Below are 22988 nucleotides of genomic sequence, written 5' to 3'. Positions count from 1 at the left end.
GCCTTTATTTATTATGAAACATGTTCTCCCTGCAAACCAATTCTCTTTAAATACTAAATGGATTTCAAAAAATTTTAATATTAAAAATGGTTTTGTTAACCCAAGGTGATTGTCACTCTGGTTAAAACTTCAGAGGCATTATGATTTTGTCCTTCAGTTATACCAGTTCGGGAAATGTAATATACAGTTTTCTAAGGGCATTTGAGGAATTACTTAACCAACAATAAAAATCAAAATGCATTTCAAAGCATTAGCAAATGAAAATGTTGGAAACAAATGACATGGATTTTATTACAGCCTCAAATTGCACTGTAATTCACTACCATCAGAAATGCTAACACCAGCCCTCTCTACCAAGCAAATGGAAATTGCCTCGTTAAAGCATTAGAAACAAATGGAAAAGGTTGTTCTTTTTCAAGTACCTTTCTTGCTTAACACCAACGGTGCCAAACCTGTCACTCTACATTCCTACAGGATATCCCAGGCTACAGACTGCCGGAGGAGAAGGCTTACAGATTTGACAGCTGCAGGTCTTCTCTCCCAGTACCCACAATGCTTTCTTTCCTGCCTCTTACAACTAATAGAGGAATAGAGGTGGGTGTTATAATTATTGATAATTAATCATGATATTTGTTAAGCCCTACTATGTACCAAACGCTGGGCTAAAATCTGGGGTTGGTACATTAATAATAATAACAGCATTTATTAAGCGCTTACTATGTGCAAAGCACTTGTTCTATGCACTGGGGAGGTTACAAGGAGATCAGGTTGCCCCATGGGGGGCTCACAGTCTTCATTCCCATTTTACAGATGAAGTAACTGAGGCACGGAGAAGTTAAGTGACTTGCCCAAAGTCACACCGCTGAAAATTGGCAGAGCCGGGATTTGAACCCATGAACTCTGACTTCAAAGTCCGTGCTCTTTCCACTGAGCCATGCTGCATTAGAAGCAGATGGAATATAGTCCCAAGTCTCCTGTGGGGCTCAGACTAAGAGGATTGGAGAATGGATATCTAATCCCCATTTTAATGATGAGAAAACAGGCAGATAAGTGTCTCAGGTGCCCAAGGTCACACAGCAAGTGTGACCTAGCACAGGTAAGTGGCAGAGCAGGGATTCGAACCTGAGTCCTATAACGTCTAAGGTGCTAGGAGATGACATTTCCCAGGGAGGAAGTGCCACCAAAATATGTCTCCCCCTAAAATATAATGTAAAAGGAGAGGGTGGCCACAGATGACCCTTGCAGACACCAAACAATGAGATGCACAGGCTTCACACCAGGTACACAACAGAATAATGTCATAATGTACCATTTTGTGGAAGTGTACCCGAAGCCTCTCAGAATTATGGTATCTCTCTGCAGTGACCCTCTTATGCCCCTACTTACCTCAGAGGCTTTGCATTTCTCTTTCTGGCCCCCTGAAAATACCATAAATAAAGGCAATAGGAGGCAGGGGTGGGCTGGCTGTTTGTTGTCTATCTCCCCCTTCTAGACTATGAGCCCATTATTGGTAGGGATTGTCTCTGTTGCCAAATTGTACTTTCCAACCGTTTAGTACAGTGCTGTGCACAGCACTCAAAAACGATTGAATGAATGAATGATGTAAAGAACATGGAGCTGGACATCAGAAGACAGGTTCTAATCTAGGCTCCACATCTTGCTTATTTGTGACGTGAGGCCAATTATTTAACCTCTCTATGCTTCAGTTTCCTTATCTGTAAAATGGGATAACAATCCCTGTTCTCCCTTCCTTCTAGACCATGAGCCTGGAGTGGGAGAAGGGCTGTGTCGATCTGATCCTCTTGTATCTACCTCAGTGCTCGGCACACAGTAAGTGTTGGTGCCATATTGGTACTGGCCAAACTAGCTGAAAACCAACATGTTCAGTAGGAAGCATTACAACTGGTCACAGTTGGCCCTTAAGAAAGTTTACCACTAATTCCAACTGCATCCGAATTAATTCCTCAACCCACAGATAAGAAAAGTAAATACTTGCCTGTATTGCTTCAACTTGAAATAGGGGGTGGGGTCACTGAGATCTCAGCATTGTTACATTTCAGAATTTAGGGAGGTGTGGTGAAGGAAGAAAGGAAATAGGTAATAATTATGGTAGCTATTAAGCAATTACTATGTGCTAAGCATTGGTGTAGATACAAGATAGTCAGATGAAACAGTTCCTGTCCCACCCAAGGGCTCATAATCTAAGAGATAAAAGGAGCAGGCAGCTTATCCCTATTTTATAAAAGAGGAAACTGGGGCCCAGAGAGGTTAACTGATTTCCCAAAGTCACACAGGAGGCCAGTGGAAGAGCTGGGATTAGGGTTTGTGTAAAAAGAGAACTATACTCTTTCCATTTGCTATGCAGCTTCCCCAAGACATGTCACTATATACTGGAGTTGCCAAGTACCAGAAGCATCACAAAACTAAGTTATTCCATTATTCAACTAGGAAATTTCCATTGCAGTCCTTTGGGCTTCAATGCTTATTTTTAATGGTATTTGGTAAGTGCTTACAATGAATCAGGTACTGTACTAAGTGCTGGGGTAATTACAAGCAAATCAAGTAGGACACAGTTCATGTCCCACATGGGGTTCACAGTCTTAATCCCCAATTTATAGATGAGGCAACCGAGGCCCAGAGAATTTAAGTTACTTGCCCAAGGTCACACAGCAGACAAGTGAAGGAGTGGGAATTAGAACTCAAGTCCTTCTGACTCCCAGGCTGGGCTCTATCCACTAGGTAACACTGCTTCATGCTGTTATCATTATATGATTTGGATAGTTAGTCTGTCAGTAATTTATTGAGCCCTTACTGCGAGCAGAGCACTGTACTAAGACTTGGGAGAGTACAATATAACAGACACATTCCCTGCCCACAACAAGCTGACAGTCTAGAGGGGGAGAACACGATGGGAGCAACAGGCAACTATGTTGCCACTGCTACATGGCTTGATGAGTCACTTAGCTTCTGGTCTCCATCCTTTAGATGTTGTGTGGGCGACTACCACCTAATACCCAGGGGAGGCACCTGAAAGGAGTGACTAAGAAGGTTTGTGCAGCAGTTTGCAAAATATCAAATGCACTCTAATCTGCAAAGTCTATGCCTGTTTTTAGAAAATGTACGAAGGAGTTTAATCTCTCAGACACTGTAAACACAAATTATGTGTAATTATTATCATTATATATTACATAGCCATTATGCAGGAATCATTATGCTACATCCATATAGCTTTCAAAGTTGCTTTATAAACCCCCGTGCGATAATTAAGTGTCTGTGAATGAAATACTTCCTCCTCACCAAGGATTCAGTAACCTTCCAGAGTGCCTGGAGAAAGCATGAAATCATGAAAGAAGGGAGGTGAAATAATGAGGTACCACCATTCACCAGTTGATCACATATTCATGGCTGGGATTTATATGAAGCTTTGGGCAATAAAGCAGCAGCAGTTACCTTTTTGCCTCAATCCCCAAGCAACAATAAAAGGTGGTAAATACTTGACAGCAAATGCCAAATTACACAACAGCTGCCCGAGCCTTGGATCTCCACTTCCCACCTTCAGTGCCCAAGAAAAAAATCTACCCAGTTAGCTTTTTACTGACCTAAACCTTGACCAGGGATCGTGTCTGCTAATTCTGTTGCATTGTACTCTCCCAAGCGCCTAGTACAGTGCTCTGCACATAGTAAGTGCTCAATAAATATGACTGATTGGCTAAACCAAGAGGCCATGTTGTCCTCTTGGGGGACCCAGAAGCAGTGTGGCTCACTAGAAAGAGCACGGGCTTTGGAGTCAGAGGTCATGGGTTCAAGCCCCAGCTCTGCCACTTGTCAGCTGTGTGACTTTGGGTAAGTCACTTAACTTCTCTGTGCCTATTACCTCATCTGTAAAATGGGGATTAAGACTGTGAGACCCACGTGGGACAACCTGATCACCTTGTACCCTCCCCAGTGCTTAGAACAGTGCTTTGCACATGGTAAGTGCTTAATAAATGCCATCATTATTATTATTAACCCCCTCTCCCCACCCCACAGTACTTGTGTGTACTTGTGCATATCTATAATTCTATTTATATTAATGCCTGTTTACTTGTTTAGATGTCTATCTCCCCCCTTCTAGACTGTAAGCCTGTTGTGGGCAGGGATTGTCTCTCAATTGCTGAACTGTACTTTCCAATCGCTTAGTACAGTGCTCTGCACACAGTAAGTGCTCAATAAATACAGCTGAATGAATTGAATGAATGAATAACACTCGCTTTCCTCAGCAATTAATAATGTAAGTGCACAGAAACAAGAAATTATTTTTATTATAAGGAGAAAACAGACTGAGAATCAATAATGTGTTGAAGCTTTATGCTAAATTGTTTGCCATGCATACAAAAAAGGGTAAGGAAGTTTCTTTTTCATTTTACCCAATCTACAATAGTCAGAGGCAGCCTTCTTCTATACTGCGGTTTCTGTAAAAGAATAATTTAGGACCTAAAGGCTCGATATGTGGATGCATTAAACTAATGAAGGACACAGGATGCAATTTGTAGATGAAAATAGTCAAGACAATTAATCCAGTGTTATACTCTTGGTTGATGACTTTATATAGCCATAAAGGAACAGTTAAAATGACTCAGCTGCGTTCCTTATATCAAAAATTCAATCTATGCTTAAAGTGTTTGAATCTACAGAAAATTGAACTTCGGGTTCTAATTTTGTTTTAAATTATTTTTCATCAGAAGGATGAATGCCACACTGGTGCTGTTATTTTGAAAACAAGCGGGAATCACAGTGCCCACATTCTAGTTTCCCATTTCACATAAATATCATTTGAACCCAGATCATTTTTCTTCAAAAGCATTCACTCCATGTTTCCCTGCTCTTCAAGAACCTCCAGTGGTTGCCCATCTACCTCCACATCAAATAGTAACTCCTCACCATCAGCTTTAAAGCATTCAATCATCTTGCTCGCTCCTACTACCACCCAGACCGCACACTTCATTCCTCTAAGGCCAACCTACTCACTGTATCTTGATCTCGTCTTTGATCTCTTGCCCACATCGTGCCTCTGGCCTGGAAACCTTTCCTCTTCATATCCAACAGGTGATCACTCTCCCCACCCTCAAAGCCTTATTAGAAGCAGATCTACTCCTTCCCCAACTACATCTTCTTTTCTCACTCTCTTGCAAGTCACCAGTGCACTTGGATTTGTACTTTGTATTAACCCTTCCTCAGTCCACAGCACTTCTGTACAGATCTATAATTTATAATGATGTCTGTCTCCCCCTCTAGACTGTAAGCTCAATGTGGGCAGGAAAACTTGCCTACCAACTCGTTATACTTTCTCAAGCGCTTAGTACAGTGCTCTACATACAATAAGAGCTCAATACAATTGACTGAACCCCATTTCCTAGGCTCTTTTCTATTGATTGAATTTGAGCCCCAAAGCAAGCTCCCCAATAAACGTCCCGTACTCCAAGCAAGATCAGCCAGAGCCAACTTTATACATTTGGCCATCCCCAAGAACCTCGTCTAGTCCAGGAAAATAATAATTGATAATTATGGTATTTAGTGCTTACTGTGTGCCAGACACTGTACTAAGCACTACAGAATTGGAAAGCTAATTAGATTGTACACAGTGCATTTCCCACATGGAGCTCACTGTATTAACCTCTGTTTCACAGATGAGGTAACTTAGGCTCGGAAAAGTTAAGTGACATGCTCAAAGCCACAAAGTGGACAAATGGCAGAGCCGGAATTAGAACCCAGGACCTTCTGACTCCCAGGCCTATTCTATATCCAGTAGGTCACACTACTTCTTTAAGTCATCGCCTTCCTCCAGAGCCTTTGCCTTCCTTCCCCAAGTCAATCAATTCATCGTACTTATTGAGCATTTACTGTGTGCTGAGCACTGTACTAAGTGCTTGGGAGAGTGAAAGATAACAGAGTCGAAGTCCCCATTTAAATAGCTGCCTCTTCTTACACAAGTTAAGGAAAGAGTGTGGCCTAGGGCAAAGAGCCTGGGCCTGGACTTCAGAAAGCCTGGGTGCTAATCCCGCTTCTGCCACTTGTCTGCTGTGTGATCTTGGGCAGTCAATTTTGCTGGACAGCAGTTTCCTCATCTGTAAAATGGGGATTAAATCCTGATCCCTCCTATTTAGACTGTGAGCCCCATGTGGGATAGTGTCAAACCTGATTATCTTGTATTACCATGGCACCTAGTACAATCCTTGGCACAGAGTAAGTACTTTCTAGATATCATAATTAATGCCACTTTATTATTATTATTATTAGTAGCAGTAATAATAATTATAATTATGGTATTTCTTAAGTGCTTACTATGGATCAAGCAGTATTCAAAGTGCTCAGGTAGATACTTGCTAATCAAATTGGACTGTCCCTGTCCCACATGGGGCGCACGGTTTAAGTAATAATGATAATAATAATAATAATGGCATTGATTAAGTGCTTACTATGTGCAAAGCACTGTTCTAAGCGCTGGGGAGGTTACAAGGTGATCAGGTTGTCCCACGGGGGGCTCACAGTCTTAACCCCCATTTTACAGATGAAGGAACTGAGGCACAGAGAAGTTAAATGACTTGCCCAAGGTCACACAGCAAGTAGAAGGGAGACCAGGTATTCAATCCTTATTTTACAGATGAGGAAACTGAGGCACAGGGAATTTAAGTGACTTGCCCTAAGTCACAAAGCCATCATGTGACAGAGTCAGTATTCAAACACAGGTCCTCTGACTCCCAGGCCCATGCTCTTGCTGCTAAGCTTCTTGAGAGTAGGGATGGTGTCCACTAACTTTACTCCCAAGCCTATAGTATAGTGCTCTGAACACAGGCGGTGCTCATAGATATCATTCATTCAATCGTATTTATTGAGCGCTTACTGTGCACAGAGCACTGTACTAAGCATTTGGGAAGTACAAGTCAGCAACATATATAGATGGTCCCTACCCAACAACAGGCTCACAGTCTAGAAGGGGGAGACAGACAACAAAAAAAAACATGTAGACAGGTGTCAAAATTGTCAGAACAAATAGAATTAAAGCTATATGCACATCATTAACAAAATAAAATAGTAAATATGTACAAGTAAAATAGAGTAATAAATCTGAACAAATATGTATACACAAGTGCTGTGGGGAGGGGAAGGAGGTAGGGCAAGGGGGATGGGGAGGAGAGGAAAAAGGGGGCTCAGTCTGGGAAGGCCTCCTGGAGGAGGTGAGCTCTCAGCAGGGCTTTGAAGGGAGGAAGAAAGCTAGCTTGGCAGATGTGTGGAGGGAGGGCATTCCAAGCCAGAGGGTCGACGACAGGACAGGTGAGAATAAGGTAGAATGAGGAGGTTAGCGGCAGAAGAGCGGAGGGTGCGGGCTGGGCTGTAGAATGAAAGAAGGGAGGTGAGGTAGGAGAGGGCGAGGTGATGGACAGCCTTGAAGCCGAGAGAGAGGAGTTTCTGCTTGATTTGTAGGTTGACAGGCAGCCATTGGAGATTTTTGAGGAGGGGAGTAACGTGCCCAGAGCATTTCTGCACAAAGATGATCCAGGCAGCAGAGTGAAGTATAGACTGAAGTGGGGAGAGACGGGAGGAAGGGAGATCAGAGGAGGCTGATGCAGTAATCCAGTCGGGATAGGATGAGAGATTGAACCAGCAAGGTAGCGGTTTGGATGGAAAGAAAAGGGCAGATCTTGGCGATGTTGTGGAGGTGAGACCGGCAGGTTTTGGTGACAGACTGGATGTGTGGGGTGAACAAGACAGCAGAGTCGAGGATGACACCAAGTTTGCGGGCTCGTGAGACGGGAAGGATGCTAGTGCCATTTATAGTGACGGAAAAATCAGGGAGAGGGCAGGGTTTGGGAGGGAAGATCAATCAATCAATCAATCGTATTTATTGAGCGCTTACTATGTGCAGAGCACTGTACTAAGCGCTTGGGAAGTACAAATTGGCATCACATAGAGACAGTCCCTGCCCAACAGTGGGCTCACAGTCTAAAAGGGGGAGACAGAGAACAGAACCAAACATACCAACAAAATAAAATAAGTAGGCTAGAAATGTACAAGTAAAATAAATAAATAAATAAATAAATAGAGTAATAAATATGTACAACCATATATACATACATACAGGTGCTGTGGGGAAGGGAAGGAGGTAAGATGGGGGGATGGAGAGGGGGACGAGGGGGACAGGAAAGAAGGGGCTCAGTCTGGGAAGGCCTCCTGGAGGAGGTGAGCTCTCAGCAGGGCCTTGAAGGGAGGAAGAGAGCTAGCTTGGCGGATGGGCAGAGGGAGGGCATTCCAGGCCCGGGGGATGACGTGGGCCGGGAGTCGATGGCGGGACAGGCGAGAGCGAGGTACAGTGAGGAGATTAGTGGTGGAGGAGCGGAGGGTGCGGGCTGGGCAGTAGAAGGAGAGAAGGGAGGTGAGGTAGGAGGGGGTGAGGTGATGGACAGCCTTGAAGCCCAGGGTGAGGAGTTTCTGCCTGATGCGCAGATTGATCGGTAGCCATTGGAGGTTTTTGAGGAGGGGAGTAATATGTCCAGAGCGTTTCTGGACAAAGATAATCCGGGCAGCAGCATGAAGTATGGATTGAAGTGGAGAGAGACACGAGGATGGGAGATCAGAGAGAAGGCTAGTGCAGTAGTCCAGACGGGATAGGATGAGAGCTTGAATTAGCAGGGTAGCGGTTTGGATGGAGAGGAAAGGGCGGATCTTGGCAATGTTGCGGAGCTGAGACCGGCAGGTTTTGGTGACGGCTTGGATGTGAGGGGTGAATGAGAGAGTGGAGTCGAGGATGACACCAAGCTTGCGGGCTTGTGAGACGGGAAGGATTGTAGTGCCGTCAACAGAGACGGGAAAGTCAGGGAGAGGACAAGGTTTGGGAGGGAAGACAAGGAGCTCAGTCTTCGACATGTTGAGCTTTAGGTGGCGGGCGGACATCCAGATGGAGATGTCCTGAAGGCAGGAGGAGATGCGAGCCTGGAGGGAGGGGGAGAGAGCAGGGGCAGAGATGTAGATCTGGGTGTCATCAGCGTAGAGATGATAGTTGAAGCCGTGGGAGCGAATGAGGTCACCAAGGGAGTGAGTGTATATTGAGAACAGAAGGGGACCAAGCACTGAACCTTGGGGAACCCCCACCGTAAGAGGATGGGAGGGGGAGGAGGAGCCTGCAAAAGAGACTGAGAAAGAACGACCGGAGAGATAAGAGGAGAACCAGGAGAGGATGGAGTCTGTGAAGCCAAGGTCAGATAACGTGTTGAGGAGAAGGGGGTGGTCCACAGTGTCAAAGGCAGCTGAGAGGTCGAGGAGGATTAGGACAGAGTATGAGCCGTTGGATTTGGCAAGCAGGAGGTCATTGGTGACCTTTGAGAGCGCAGTTTCCGTGGAATGAAGGGGACGGAAGCCAGACTGGAGGGGGTCGAGGAGAGAGTTGTTGTTGAGGAATTCTAGGCAGCGTGTGTAGACAACTCGTTCAAGGAGTTTGGAAAGGAATGGTAGGAGGGATATAGGACGATAACTAGAAGGTGAGGTGGGGTCAAGAGTGGGTTTTTTTAGGATGGGAGAGACATGGGCATGTTTGAAGGCAGAGGGGAAGGAACCAGTGGAGAGTGAGCGGTTGAAGATGGAAGTTAAGGAGGGGAGAAGGGATGGAGCGAGAGATTTCATAAGATGAGAGGGAATGGGGTCAGAAGCACAGGTGGCCAGAGTAGCACTTGAGAGGAGGGAGGAGAGTTCCTCTGAGGATACCGCTGGGAAGGATGGGAGAGTAGCAGAGAGTGTTGAGAGCCGGGGGGTTGGAGAAAGGGGGGAAGAGACTTTGGGGAGGTCGGACCTGATGGATTTAATTTTGTTAATGAAGTAGGAGGCCAGATCGTTGGGGGTGAGGGAAGGAGGAGGGGGAGGAACCGGGGGCCTGAGAAGGGAGTTGAATGTACGGAAGATAAGGAGTTCAGTCTTGGACATATTGAGTTTGAGATGTTGGGCAGACATCCAGGTGGAGATGTCCTGAAGGCAGGAGGAGACACGAGCCTGAAGGGAGGGAGAGAGAGCAGGGGCAGAGATGTAGATTTGGGTGTCATCAGCATAGAGGTGATACTTGAAGCCATGGGAGCAAATGAGTTCACCAAGGGAGTGAGTGTAGATAGAGAACAGAAGGGGACCAAGAACTGACCCTTGAGGAACCCCTACAGTAAGGGGATGGGAGGGGGAGGAGGAGCCTGAAAAGGAGACTGAGAATGAAGGGCCAGAGAGATAAGAGGAGAACCAGGAGAAGACAGAGTCTGTGAATACCACTGATTAACTGACAGTTAACGCCCTGATCACAAGGAGCTAAGCAATTTTATAAGATTCCTTTAAACTCCCCCCCTCCCCTTTGCCTAGGATAAACTGTCTCCTTTATGCTTTCATCAATATGGTTTTTGATTTAAACGGTAAGTTTCTAGCCAGTAGCAACTGGAACCATTTAGATTAAACGATAAGAACAGTTCCTAGCTTGGTATCCTATAGCTCTTAAAGTTTTTGGTAAACATAAAAATGTTCTCACCTTAGAAAAAAAAAAGGCCTCTACCTGAGAAATGGTCAGATAAACCATCTATCTAATCCCTCACATGCATTCAGGTTCAGGAACTTTTTATTCCTTGGAGAATGGACATAAGAGACTGTGCACAATATCACACAATATCTTTGAGGGCTTGTTCCTCATCTCTGGGCCCTGAGACTGCTTTCAGCCATACAAAATGGCTATGTGCAAGGGAACAGAACATTATCTTCTCTAGCTCATCAGTTTTAAGACCTAGATATTTGGGATTAAAAATAGGTTCACAAAGTTTCATTTTTAACAAAACTGATGGGAGGAAAGAAGGCTGAAAAGAGACAGGAGAGGAAAAGGGACAATGTATGTAGAAAGAAGAAAATGGTTGAGTTCAGTTTTTCTAACTTTTACTGGCAATTTATGAAGTCGTTCATGCCAGTTTATCTGAGTTCAACTCCATTTTGGTTTTTAATTCAGCTTTCCAATCACATCTACTCCCTGAAGCCATTTTAGGGCAAGACCTGAGTTGGAGTCAACTCCTAGTGGGAGGAATCGAAGGACTTCCAGAAAATAGGCAGTGTTAGTAGTTGTATGTGGATGACCCAATCAGTTTGATTTCCCTCCTCCTCCCCTTCCCCAATAACTTCATGGGCAGAAACTCAGGAATTAAATTCAATAAGATATGTTGGGTTATTTCTTAACCTTAGTCAATGGTATTTATTGAGGTCTAATAAGGGCCGGCACTGTTTTAAGCACTTGGCAAGATTCTAGAGCATTACCCAGGACTCAATATTATTAGTAGGACCATTACAGTATTTATGAAGCTCTTACTATGTGTCAAGCACTGTTCTAAGCATCACAGTAGACACAAGCCCTTGACTCCATCTCCTTGTGGGACTCGCAGAAATGTTCTTTATAAATTCACCAAGGAATAATCAATCAATCAGTGGTAGTTACTGATGATGCTTAAGATATTTGTTAAGCCTTTACTATGTGACAGGCATTGTACTAAGCAAAAAGGAGGATGCAAGCTAATCAGTTTGGATACAGTGCATGTTCCACATGGGGCTCACAGTCTTAATTCCCATTTTACAAATGAGATAACTGAGGTACAGAAAAGATAAGTGATTTGCTTAAGGCTACACAGCAGACAAGTGGTGGAGTCGGGATTAGAACCCAGGTCCTCTGCTCTTTCTACTAGGCAACCCTGCTTCCCTAAGCACAATTCTAAGGGCTGGGACACATACAAGTTAATCAGGTCAGACACAGTCCCTTTCCCAAATGAGGCTCACAGTCTAAGTAGGACAGAGGACAGGTATTGAATCTCCATTTTACAGAAGAAATTGAGGCACAGAGAAGTTCAGTGACATGCCCTAGGTCATACAGAAGGAAAGTAGCGGAGCCAGAATTAAAGCTCAGGTCCTCTGACTGGCAGGCCCATGCTCTATCCACTAAGCCATGCTGAATGGAATTCATTCCACAGAGCAGATCCTCTGGAGCAGAGATGGGCAACTATTTTGGCCAGAGGACCACCTTATAGACTTCAGGAGAGGCACGATCTCTGTCCCACACGTGGCTCACAGTGTAAGGAGGAGGGGTAACAGGAATTACATCCCCATTTGTCAGATTGGAAAACTGAGCCACAGAGCAGTTAAGTGACTCGTTCAGGATTACACAGCAGGCAAGCGACAGAGCTAGGATTAGAGGCCAGGTCCTCTGACTTTCAGGCCCGCTTCCTAGTGTGTAAACCACTCTTGCACAAGGTGGGCAACAGTAGAGGATCCCCTAGAAGGGCATAATCTAGATGGCACGATTCTTGCTCTCAAAATGTTTTACAAGTTTAAATCCTCAACCTAGGTTGTCCTACTTCCTTTGTGATGTCAAACTTAATTTAACAAAATTAAAACTAAATTACTAAATTTAAAACTAAATTTAAAACTCAGGTCCTCTGACAACCAGGTCCATGCTATGCCACTATGATCCTCATAATTGAGTGCTTACTATGTTTAGAGCCCTAGACACTTGGGAAAATGCAATAGAATAGAGTTGGCAGATGAGAATAAGACAGATGTAAAAATGCACCCCAACTGGAAAGGATGGTGAGCCAATATCTACTGGTGATTGCTACCAATGAAAGCCATGATCATGAAAATCTTACAGTCCCAGGCTCTACCTGGAGTGAGGAAGGAAAATAAGAGGCACAAAATTGCTTTGCGTTCCATGGAAGAATCCTGAATATTTGTTTCTTTTTGAAGTCTCGATGGGTTAAGTTGTAAAAAGACATTCAGATCACCCTAAATAATTGAACACGTGCCTATAATGACCAGGTTTTCATTGGAAGCAATCACCAGTAGAAATTGGCTCACCATCCTCTCCAGTTGGGGTGTGTTTTTGCATCGGTTTAAGGTTACACAGCAGACAAGTGGCAGAGCTGGGAAAAGAACCAGGTCTTTTCAACTTCTAGGCCTATCTTCTATCCACTAGGCAATGCTACTGAAAATGGGGTTAAATACCTGTTCTCCCTCCTACTTAGACTGTGATCCCTACATGGGGAAGGGTGTGTCCAACCTGATAAACTTGTATCTACCCCAGACCTCCCCCAGGGTCACACCTGGAGAGTTCTGAGTATTCTACCGGTCTCAACTACAGGAGGGAGAGTCAGGTAGAAGCATAACCATTCCATTCCTAGCTTGGGCAGTGAGTGGATGGCAATCTGCTACACGACAAAACTCAACTGTGCTGGGCAGCAGAAGCATGGGAGAGAATCAAGGGCAGAGACTCAAGTTTACTGTGTGGAAGGAAGCAATGTTAAACCACTTCCATATTTTTACCAAGAAAACTCTATGGACACACTGCCAGAACAATAGCAGATGGAGGTGGGGCATTCTGGGAGAGACGTGTCCATGGTGTCGCTATGGGACGAAAATGACTCGATGGCATAAAACAAGACCCCAGACCTCAGAAAAGTGCTTGTCACATAGTAAGCATTTAATAAATGCCATTAAAAAAGGGCTCACCTAGGTTACCCCAATTCTTGATCTTCTATGGGAGCGGGTTCAGGAACAGAATGGATACGGGAAATCCATTGAAAATACGGGAACCTCAATTTATTTTAATCTCTTCTACAGAACTATCTTCCAGAACTGTAGCTAGGTAGCAAAATTGCCAGGTTGGAACCTCATCTCCTCTCATTGCTCCTGCCAATCATCTGCAAATGGCAGCGGTGAATGATTGAAGGGAAGATGATAATCTCGAGAGTGAGAACCCGGGCAGAGGATTGGATTCTAATGCTGGTGGCTTGCACATCCCCCCTGGCACTCTTCAGTCTCTGCCAGTTGTGTTCCTCCTGGGGGGCACAGTGCAAGGTGCAAGGAGGCAGGCAGAAGTGTAGCACAGTGCTAATGGCATATATAGTCAGTCAGTCATATTTATTGAGGGCTTACTGTGTGCACTGCTCTGAACTAACTGCTTGGGAGAGTACAATATAACAATAAACAGACACATTCCCTGCCCACGGTGAGTTTACAGTCTAGAGGAGGGAGAGACATTAACATAAGTAAATGGCATATGTACATATGTGCTGTGGGGCTAGGGGGGTGAATACAGGGAGCAAGTAAGGGTGACACAGAAGGGAGTGGGAGAAGAGGAAAGGAGGGTTTTGCAGGAAAGGCCTCTTAAAGGAGATGTGCCTTCAATAAGGCTTTGAAGGTGGGGGAGATTCATTGTCTGTCAGATATGAGGAGGGAGGGCATTCCAGGCCAGAGGTAGGACATGTGCGAGAGGTTGGGAGTAAGATAGATGAGATCGAGGTACAGTGAGAAGGTTAGCATTAGAGGAGCAAAGTGTGTAGGCTGGGTTGTAGTAGCAGGATATTAAGGTGAGATAGGCGAGGAATAACATGATTGCTTTAAAGCCAATGGTGAGGAGTTTTCGTTCGCCGCAGAGGTTAATAGGCAACCTCACATTAGTCAACTAGGCCAACCAAGTCCTAGATCCCAAGTCTCCTGCTCTGCACTGTGGGCAGGGATCCTGTCTACCAATTCTATTGCACTTTTCCAAGCATTTAATATAGTGCTCTGCACACAGCATGCACTCAAATAGCACTGATTGATTGCTCTTTCCCCAGGTCTGACATCAGGACTTGAACAAAGGCCAAAATCTGACAACCAGAGGGAGGAGAAGGAAAATGAATTCCATCAGTGGCATTTATTAGACTGTACGTGCAAAGGGGCAGTGTCAGATGGCACGCATATTTCCAAAACTACTCTCCCCAAACTAAGGCAAAGTTTGTCAGATCACTGCTGCTCCCAGCCATTGCATTGTACCTGTTCACCAAGTACCCATTTTTCAACAGAGTTATAAATTTCCCCAACCCAATGCACCAGGAAAGAACACTTTATATCAGGAATAAATGAGAATTTCCAAGGAACCTTGGAGAATCGGTCTATGAATAATGAGAGATATAAAGTTACTTTGGTGACAGACAGGGCGATGTTGCATCTGTGATTGCCTAGGAATGAATGATGGTAGAAAGGAGGAGTGTGTTCAGCTGAGATCTGATGGATATGTAAATCTGGGTGAATCCATAGGCGATGATGATTGAGAGTTCTGTCAAGAATGATGGACAAGCCTCGGTCCTGAGAGTTCAGGACCCAGAATGTGAGTGAAAGAACTGCTTTATCCATAGTCAGAAAAGTGCTTCCGATATTCCCTTGCCCTGGCCAGGATAGAGTATGATAAGCAGAAAGCAGGAAGGTCAGGAACATGAAAGGTTTCCTACGCTGGACCCATTTCCGACCATTTCTCTTTGGAGACTGCAGCTTGGTGCTGATGCTGTGTTATAAAGAAAGCACCATCTCCTAGCAGGGGGTTGCCTCGGTAGCACCTTCGATCTTCACAGCCTAAATCAGCTATGGATTTTTCAGGATTTCTGCAGAGACCGTCAACCTCCCAAAATGTCCTTGGTGGCTCTTTGGTTGGAAATCTTAATCACTGTAGTTCTGGCAGGAATTATCCTACTTATACAGTAAGAACTGGAGAGGGGCATGGCCTAGTGGATAGAGCACAGGACTGGTAGTCAGAAGGACTCAGGTTCTAATCCCCGCTCTGACGCTTATCTGCTGTGCGACTTTGGGCAAGTCACCTTACTTCTCTCAGCCTCAGTTACCTCATCTGTAAAATGGGGATTAAGATGGTGAGCTCCACGTGGGGAAGGGACTGGTGTCTAATCTAATTAGCTTGCATCTATTCCAGTGCTTAGAATAGTGCTTGACACATAACTGCTCAACAAATACCATGATTATTATTATTTTTGCTATTAGAGTCCAGGACCTCTGATTGTCAGAGTTGAGCTTTTCCCACTGGATCAATAACTGGGCTTGGAACAAGTTGGTGAATTAGTGGGGCTAGCCATATGGCTCCCGCCTTTATGTCCCAGATCTGGGCCAAAGTCACCCCTCCCTCTCACCTGACATTTCAGGAGCCAAACCCCACCCCAGAAAGGAAGCGGGTGGGAGCAGGAGTTTGGCAACCCCTGGTCTAGATCTTCCTCTCCAGTACCATAGGCCAGTGGGAAAAGCACAGACCAGGGAATTGGGAGGCCTCTGTTCGAATCCTGATTCTGCCATTTGCCCACTGTGTGACCTAGTGCAAGTCACTTAACTTCTCTATGCCTCAATTTCCTCATCTGTAAAATGGGGATTAAATACCTGTTCCCTATTCCCTTAGACAGAGATCATATCTAGTTTTTACTGTTATTATGATTATTATCATTGTATCTGTTAAATGCTTACTATGTGCCAAGCACTGTACTAAATGCTAAGGTAGATACAAGTTAATCAGGTTGGAAACAGTCCATGTCCCACAGGGACTCATAGTCTAAGTAGGAGGGGGAACAGGTATTTATTCCCCATTTTCAATTAGGAAACTGAGGCACAGAGAAATTGACTGACTTGCTCATGGTCACACAGCAAGCAATTGGCAGAGCCAGAATTAGAACCCAGGTCCTCTGATTCCCAGGCCCATGCTCTTTCCACTAGGCCATGCTGCTTGTATTGTATCTTCCCCAATGCTTAGCACATAATAAGCACTTAACAGATACTGCAATTATTATTGTTATTAACATCTTCAGGGCCCCAGGTTCTACCTTGAGTCTTACACTTCTATCACAGCATCCTGTGGGCTAAGGCAATTCTTAGGCAGGTAGCATAGGTTTTCACTACACATTTTAGGTAAGACATTTCCATTAGAAAATTAGGGAATATTCTTCTAACAAAGGGTACCTTATTTGGATAGAACACACTGTGATGTGGGAACAAAGAGTTGTGCACATGATCGCAGTGCCAATCATACTGTGAAAACTAGAACATGAGTTTTCTAAAAGTATTATTATTATTAAGAGTAATACCAATAATAATAATGGTATTTGTAAAGAGCTCATTATGTGCCAGGCACTGTATCAAGCGCTGGTGTGGCTACAAGCAAATCAAGTAGGATACAGTCCCTGTCCCTCACGGGGCTCAAAGTCTTAATCCCCATTTTATGGAGGAGGTAACTAAGGCACAGAGAAGTTAAGTAACTTTCCCAAAGTCATACAGCAGACAAGTGGCAGAACTGGGATTAGAACCCAGGTCCTTTTGACTTTCAGGCCTGTGCTCTATCCACTAAGCCACGCTGCTTCTCATGACTCATGCTCTCAACCCACGGTCCAACCAGAGTGTAATCTCTATATCGTGATATCCCTCTATAAGAGTGTATGTGTGCGTGTGTGTTGGGGGGGAGGCTTGTTATGATATCGTGAATTGGTCTTCAAGCAGGCAGACACACACACTCACATATACATAATTTCCATAAAACAATCTCAGAGGAACGAATAAACAGATCCACGCCGAGCCAGTATAGCTGATAGAACAAACACCCTAGTATGGCTGCCTAAATGGAGTATTTGCGTTTAGCAAGGCTACATAATGACACTGGACACCTACTGGGGATTTCTATTACAGACCCAAAATTCAATGTGCAATTCTGATACAACACAGCATTTTCTGTATTATTTACCAGAAAAAAACAAAATAGCCTTTTGAAACATTTAGTTTCAACCTCAAGGTAAGTACACATTATTTTTTTCCCCTAATAGGAGAGCACGGCAACCTATTACATTTTCTGTTTTTCTACCTAACGAGAGATATTGGTGTTACCGTTCCTTTAGTTCATAAATTTATTCTCAAATGGTGATTCAGGTCTGGCAAGGTCATAAGAAGAGCACTCAGGAGGAAAGCGGGAGGATGGTTCAAGTGCTAATACTGCACATTAAAGAGATCTGGGTTTTAAAGTAGTTATTTGATTTCCTGCTCTGCTTTTAATATATTTTCAGATATGAAATGAAATGACCAAAGTGGCTATAAAATAAACACAGTATACCTTCAAGAAGTTTCCACTTAATAAAAGAAACCTTTTCATATTTCAAAAATATTGTTCTTTGAACGGAACCTCTGAGACTCACCTTGAATGCAAGCAGGTGGTTTGCTAGGATACACTGGAAACAGCAGCAGTTAAGGGATGTATTGTGTCAAAATCAGAGGAAATGTTTTTAGAAATGGATCTGGCAGAAAAGGTGGAATGCCTTTCACTTTGAATTGGAAACCATGAACTGAATTACAAAATTTCAAGTCACTATGTGAATTATCCTTGAAATTCAAAGTTAAAAAAAAACTTGAAATCTCTCCTTTATGTGGCACTGCTCAGACCATCTTTTTAAAAAATGCATCCTGTTCCTCCTCAAAAACCTCCAATGGATTCCAGTGTCTCTCTATATTAAGTCAAAGTCCTATTCATTAGATTTAAGGCTTTCCATCAGTTTTCTTCTTCTCACCTAGCCATTCTCTTCTCCCAATACACTCCAGCCATGCTTTCTTATAAACTGTAGCTCATTTACAAATCCATTAAGCATCTCCTTCCCACCTCATGGGCCCGTCTCATCTTCTCAGCCAAATTCTATGCTTTTAATATCTTCAGAGCCCTCCTGAAAACTCAATGAGTGCAGGGAATGTGTCATATTGTTGTGGACAGGGAATATGTTTGCTAATTCTATTGTATTGTGCTCTCCCAAGCGCTTAGTACAAAGCTCTGCACATAGTAAGTGCTCAATACATGACTGATTCATTGAATTCCCGCAAGTACTTAGTACAGTGCTCAGCACACAGCACACTGAGGGTGCTCAATAAATGATTGATTAAAAAACCCCTTCCTCAATGGACATTCCCTGTTATTCCACCTTCCTTATCAAAGCATCTAGTACTAAAGTTCCTCAGTTAAACTGTAAGTTCCTGGGAGCATGTCTACCACTCTGTTGTATTGTACTCTCTGAAGCTCTTAATATGGTGCTCTGCACACAGTAAGTACTTAATACCAGTGAATGATTAATAGCATTTATTAAGCACTTATATGCAGAGTACTGTACTAAGCACTGGGAAAGTACACAGGTGGGAATTGGATATAGACCTTTCATTTTCACATTTATGTCTATGCCTTTACCCTTTTCTCTACTGTATGTTCTGACTTTGTGATTATTTGGTTCTCCAATTAGAATATAAGCATCTTGGGGGCAGGACCTAGATTTCTTACTTCTACTTTGTTTTTTCTTTAAATGGTATTTGTTAAGCGCTTACTTTGTGCCAGGCACTGTTTTAAGTGCTGGGGTAGATACAAGCTAATCAGGTTGGACACAAGTCCCTGTCCCACACAGGGTTCACAGCCTTAATCTCCATTTTACAGATGACGTAACAGAGGAATAGAGAAGTGAAGTGACTTGCCTAAGGTCACATAGTGGACAAGTGGTGGAGCCAGGATTAAAACCCAGGTCGTTCTGGCTCCAAGCCCATGCTCTATCCACTAGGCCATGCTGCTTGTGTTCTCAAACCTCCAGATTAAAAGGTCAAATTGCTAGGGTGGCAGCAGTCACACTTTGAGGCACCTGAGATTTCAGATACAAGTGAGGCTTTCAGACTTAAATCATTCATTCAATCGTATTTATTGAGCGCTTACAGTGTGCAGAGCACTATACTAAGCGCTTGGGAAGTACAAGTTGGCAACATATAGAGATGGTCCCTACCCAACAGCAGGCTCACAGTCTAGAAATCACAATAAGGAGCCCATGCATGCCCACGTCTCTCCCATCCTAAAAAAACCCTCTCTTGACCCCACCTCACCTTCTAGTTATCGTCCTATATCCCTCCTACCATTCCTTTCCAAACTCCTTGAACGAGTTGTCTACACGCGCTGCCTAGAATTCCTCAACAACAACTCTCTCCTCGACCCCCTCCAGTCTGGCTTCCGTCCCCTTCATTCCACGGAAACTGCGCTCTCAAAGGTCACCAATGACCTCCTGCTTGCCAAATCCAACGGCTCATACTCTGTCCTAATCCTCCTCGACCTCTCAGCTGCCTTTGACACTGTGGACCACCCCCTTCTCCTCAACACGTTATCTGACCTTGGCTTCACAGACTCCGTCCTCTCCTGGTTCTCCTCTTATCTCTCCGGTCGTTCTTTCTCAGTCTCTTTTGCAGGCTCCTCCTCCCCCTCCCATCCTCTTACGGTGGGGGTTCCCCAAGGTTCAGTGCTTGGTCCCCTTCTGTTTTCAATATACACTCACTCCCTTGGTGACCTCATTCGCTCCCACGGCTTCAACTATCATCTCTACGCTGATGACACCCAGATCTACATCTCTGCCCCTGCTCTCTCCCCCTCCCTCCAGGCTCGCATCTCCTCCTGCCTTCAGGACATCTCCATCTGGATGTCCGCCCGCCACCTAAAGCTCAACATGTCGAAGACTGAGCTCCTTGTCTTCCCTCCCAAACCTTGTCCTCTCCCTGACTTTCCCATCTCTGTTGACGGCACTACCATCCTTCCCGTCTCACAAGCCCGCAACCTTGGTGTCATCCTCGACTCTGCTCTCTCATTCACCCCTCACATCCAAGCCGTCACCAAAACCTGCCGGTCTCAGCTCCGCAACATTGCCAAGATCCGCCCTTTCCTCTCCATCCAAACCGCTACCCTGCTAATTCAAGCTCTCATCCTATCCCGTCTGGACTACTGCACTAGCCTTCTCTCTGATCTCCCATCCTCGTGTCTCTCTCCACTTCAATCCATACTTCATGCTGCTGCCCGGATTATCTTTGTCCAGAAACGCTCTGGACATATTACTCCCCTCCTCAAAAACCTCCAATGGCTACCGATCAATCTGCGCATCAGGCAGAAACTCCTCACCCTGGGCTTCAAGGCTGTCCATCACCTCGCCCCCTCCTACCTCACCTCCCTTCTCTCCTTCTACTGCCCAGCCCGCACCCTCCGCTCCTCCACCACTAATCTCCTCACTGTACCTCGCTCTCGCCTGTCCCGCCATCGACTCCCGGCCCACGTCAACCCCCGGGCCTGGAATGCCCTCCCTCTGCCCATCCGCCAAGCTAGCTCTCTTCCTCCCTTCAAGGCCCTGCTGAGAGCTCACCTCCTCCAGGAGGCCTTCCCAGACTGAGCTCCTTCTTTCCTCTTCCCCTCGTCCCCTTTCATCCCCCCGTCTTACCTCCTTCCCTTCCCCACAGCACCTGTATATATGTATATATGGTTGTACATATTTATTACTCTATTTATTTATTTATTTATTTATTTTACTTGTACATTTCTAGCCTACTTATTTTATTTTGTTGGTATGTTTGGTTCTGTTCTCTGTCTCCCCCTTTTAGACTGTGAGCCCACTGTTGGGTAGGGACTGTCTCTATGTGATGCCAATTTGTACTTCCCAAGCGCTTAGTACAGTGCTCTGCACATAGTAAGCGCTCAATAAATACGATTGATTGATTGATTGATGCAGACAGATGGTGGGATGCCAAAGCAAAGATGACCGGTGTTCAGAGAAGTGAAGTGACTTGTCCGAGGCCACACAGCAGACAAGTGGCAGAGTCAGGATTAGAATTCATGACCTTCTGACTCCCAGGCCTGTGCTCTATCCCTATGCCATGGTGCTTCCCCAACCAAGTGTCCTAAAATAATTTAAGTGAGAAAGCTATATTCATGGAAGTTAATTTTAGAAGGGCTATCCTAGAGTGTTATAGGATTCATTTAAAGCTTTTAGAAAAAAAACTTTCTTTAGTAACCCATTTCATTAATCATCAGATTACATTTTACACTCCTAATTTACATATAGAACAAAAGACTTTAGGTAATTTCAAACTGGCTTTATTGCCATATATTTTATATTTTGAATGTGGTTCACAATCCCTCTAGGCAGGCTGATTTTGTAGCTACTGGCTGTCTGACCTCAGGCAAATCATTTAGACTTCCTGAGCCTCAGTTCTCTAACCTGGGAAATGGAATTGATAGCACCAACTACCCCAATCAGGTACTAGAGACACCAGAGGAATTACTGAGATCATGACAAAACCCTACCTAAAAACAAGTTATTATTAAGCTCCACTTGTGCTATTGCCAGAGTAGGAAAGAAAAATTAATTATACCCACAATGCCTCAGCATCTTACCCTGTCCTCTCAGGGCAAGTGTCAAATTGTATCAATTGATTCTTTCCAAAGACAAATACACTCCTAACCAGTTTCTGAACTGGAACAAAAAAAAAAAAAAAAGGGATTTATCCAAAAGTTGATGTCAGTCCATCCTCAAATGGCAGTAGGCTTCAAAGTCTTAAAGCCAGATTAACTGTCAGTGAAAACAAAAGGTAGTTTCCATTGCATAGGGACAAAGGCTGATACTTATTTTAGAGGAACATCTGGGTTAAGGAAAATCTACTGCCTGGGGCCAATATCATTTGAATACCAGCAACACTCTAAGTGGAATTCCCACAAAAAATAGGGAGAATCCTCACATTTGATAATTAGGAAGGGCAGAATGAAACTGAAAATCTCCTTTAAAGAATGGTAGTTATCTGGGTAAGGTGTAATTAGCATTTTAATTGGGTAATGGGGAATTCTAAATTGCCTGTCTTCTGTAAAGTGTAATTGAGGGCATCATGTGACATTTAATTAGCAAATTTTTCTTTCATTTTTCGATGGTTGATTATTTTGCATTAGAGAGTCTCAATTTCACTTTCTGGTAAAAGTTTCATATTTTCTTTTCCACTCAACAGCTGAATGGCAATATGGGGAATGTTTTTAACCATTTGGAATTGTTTGAATGCAAAGTCTTCTGACTCAATTTATGCATTTATTTTGGGGTAGCAGACACTCAAGATGACATCCAAGCCTGGAAATGATTTTGCCAAGAATGCTGGGGAACAAAGGGGCTGTTAAATTCATGGAGGATCATACATGTTGGCTTAAAGTAAGGAACAAGATCCCTCCCTCAAGGACAGAACAAGTCACTACATGATGACTACATGAAGTGCAAAAGGTTGTGCACAATACTATTTGGTGGGCAGGGGTCACAACTAGGATGCTTAGTACATACCCGAGGGTTTAGGGTTGT

At 44.2% G+C, this 22988-nt stretch overlaps 1 protein-coding gene across 1 annotated transcript in view; it reads right to left on the bottom strand.

The window, feature by feature from the left end:
- PEPD (peptidase D) overlaps positions 1 to 22988 on the bottom strand; it is a 291828-nt gene that overhangs the window by 118287 nt on the left and 150553 nt on the right. The window lies entirely within an intron of this gene.

This window comes from Tachyglossus aculeatus, chromosome 11 (assembly GCF_015852505.1).
Source record: "Tachyglossus aculeatus isolate mTacAcu1 chromosome 11, mTacAcu1.pri, whole genome shotgun sequence".
Classification (NCBI taxonomy): domain Eukaryota; kingdom Metazoa; phylum Chordata; class Mammalia; order Monotremata; family Tachyglossidae; genus Tachyglossus; species Tachyglossus aculeatus.
Note: the sequence above shows the minus strand (reverse complement) of the source record. Positions and strands in the feature narration are given on the sequence as shown.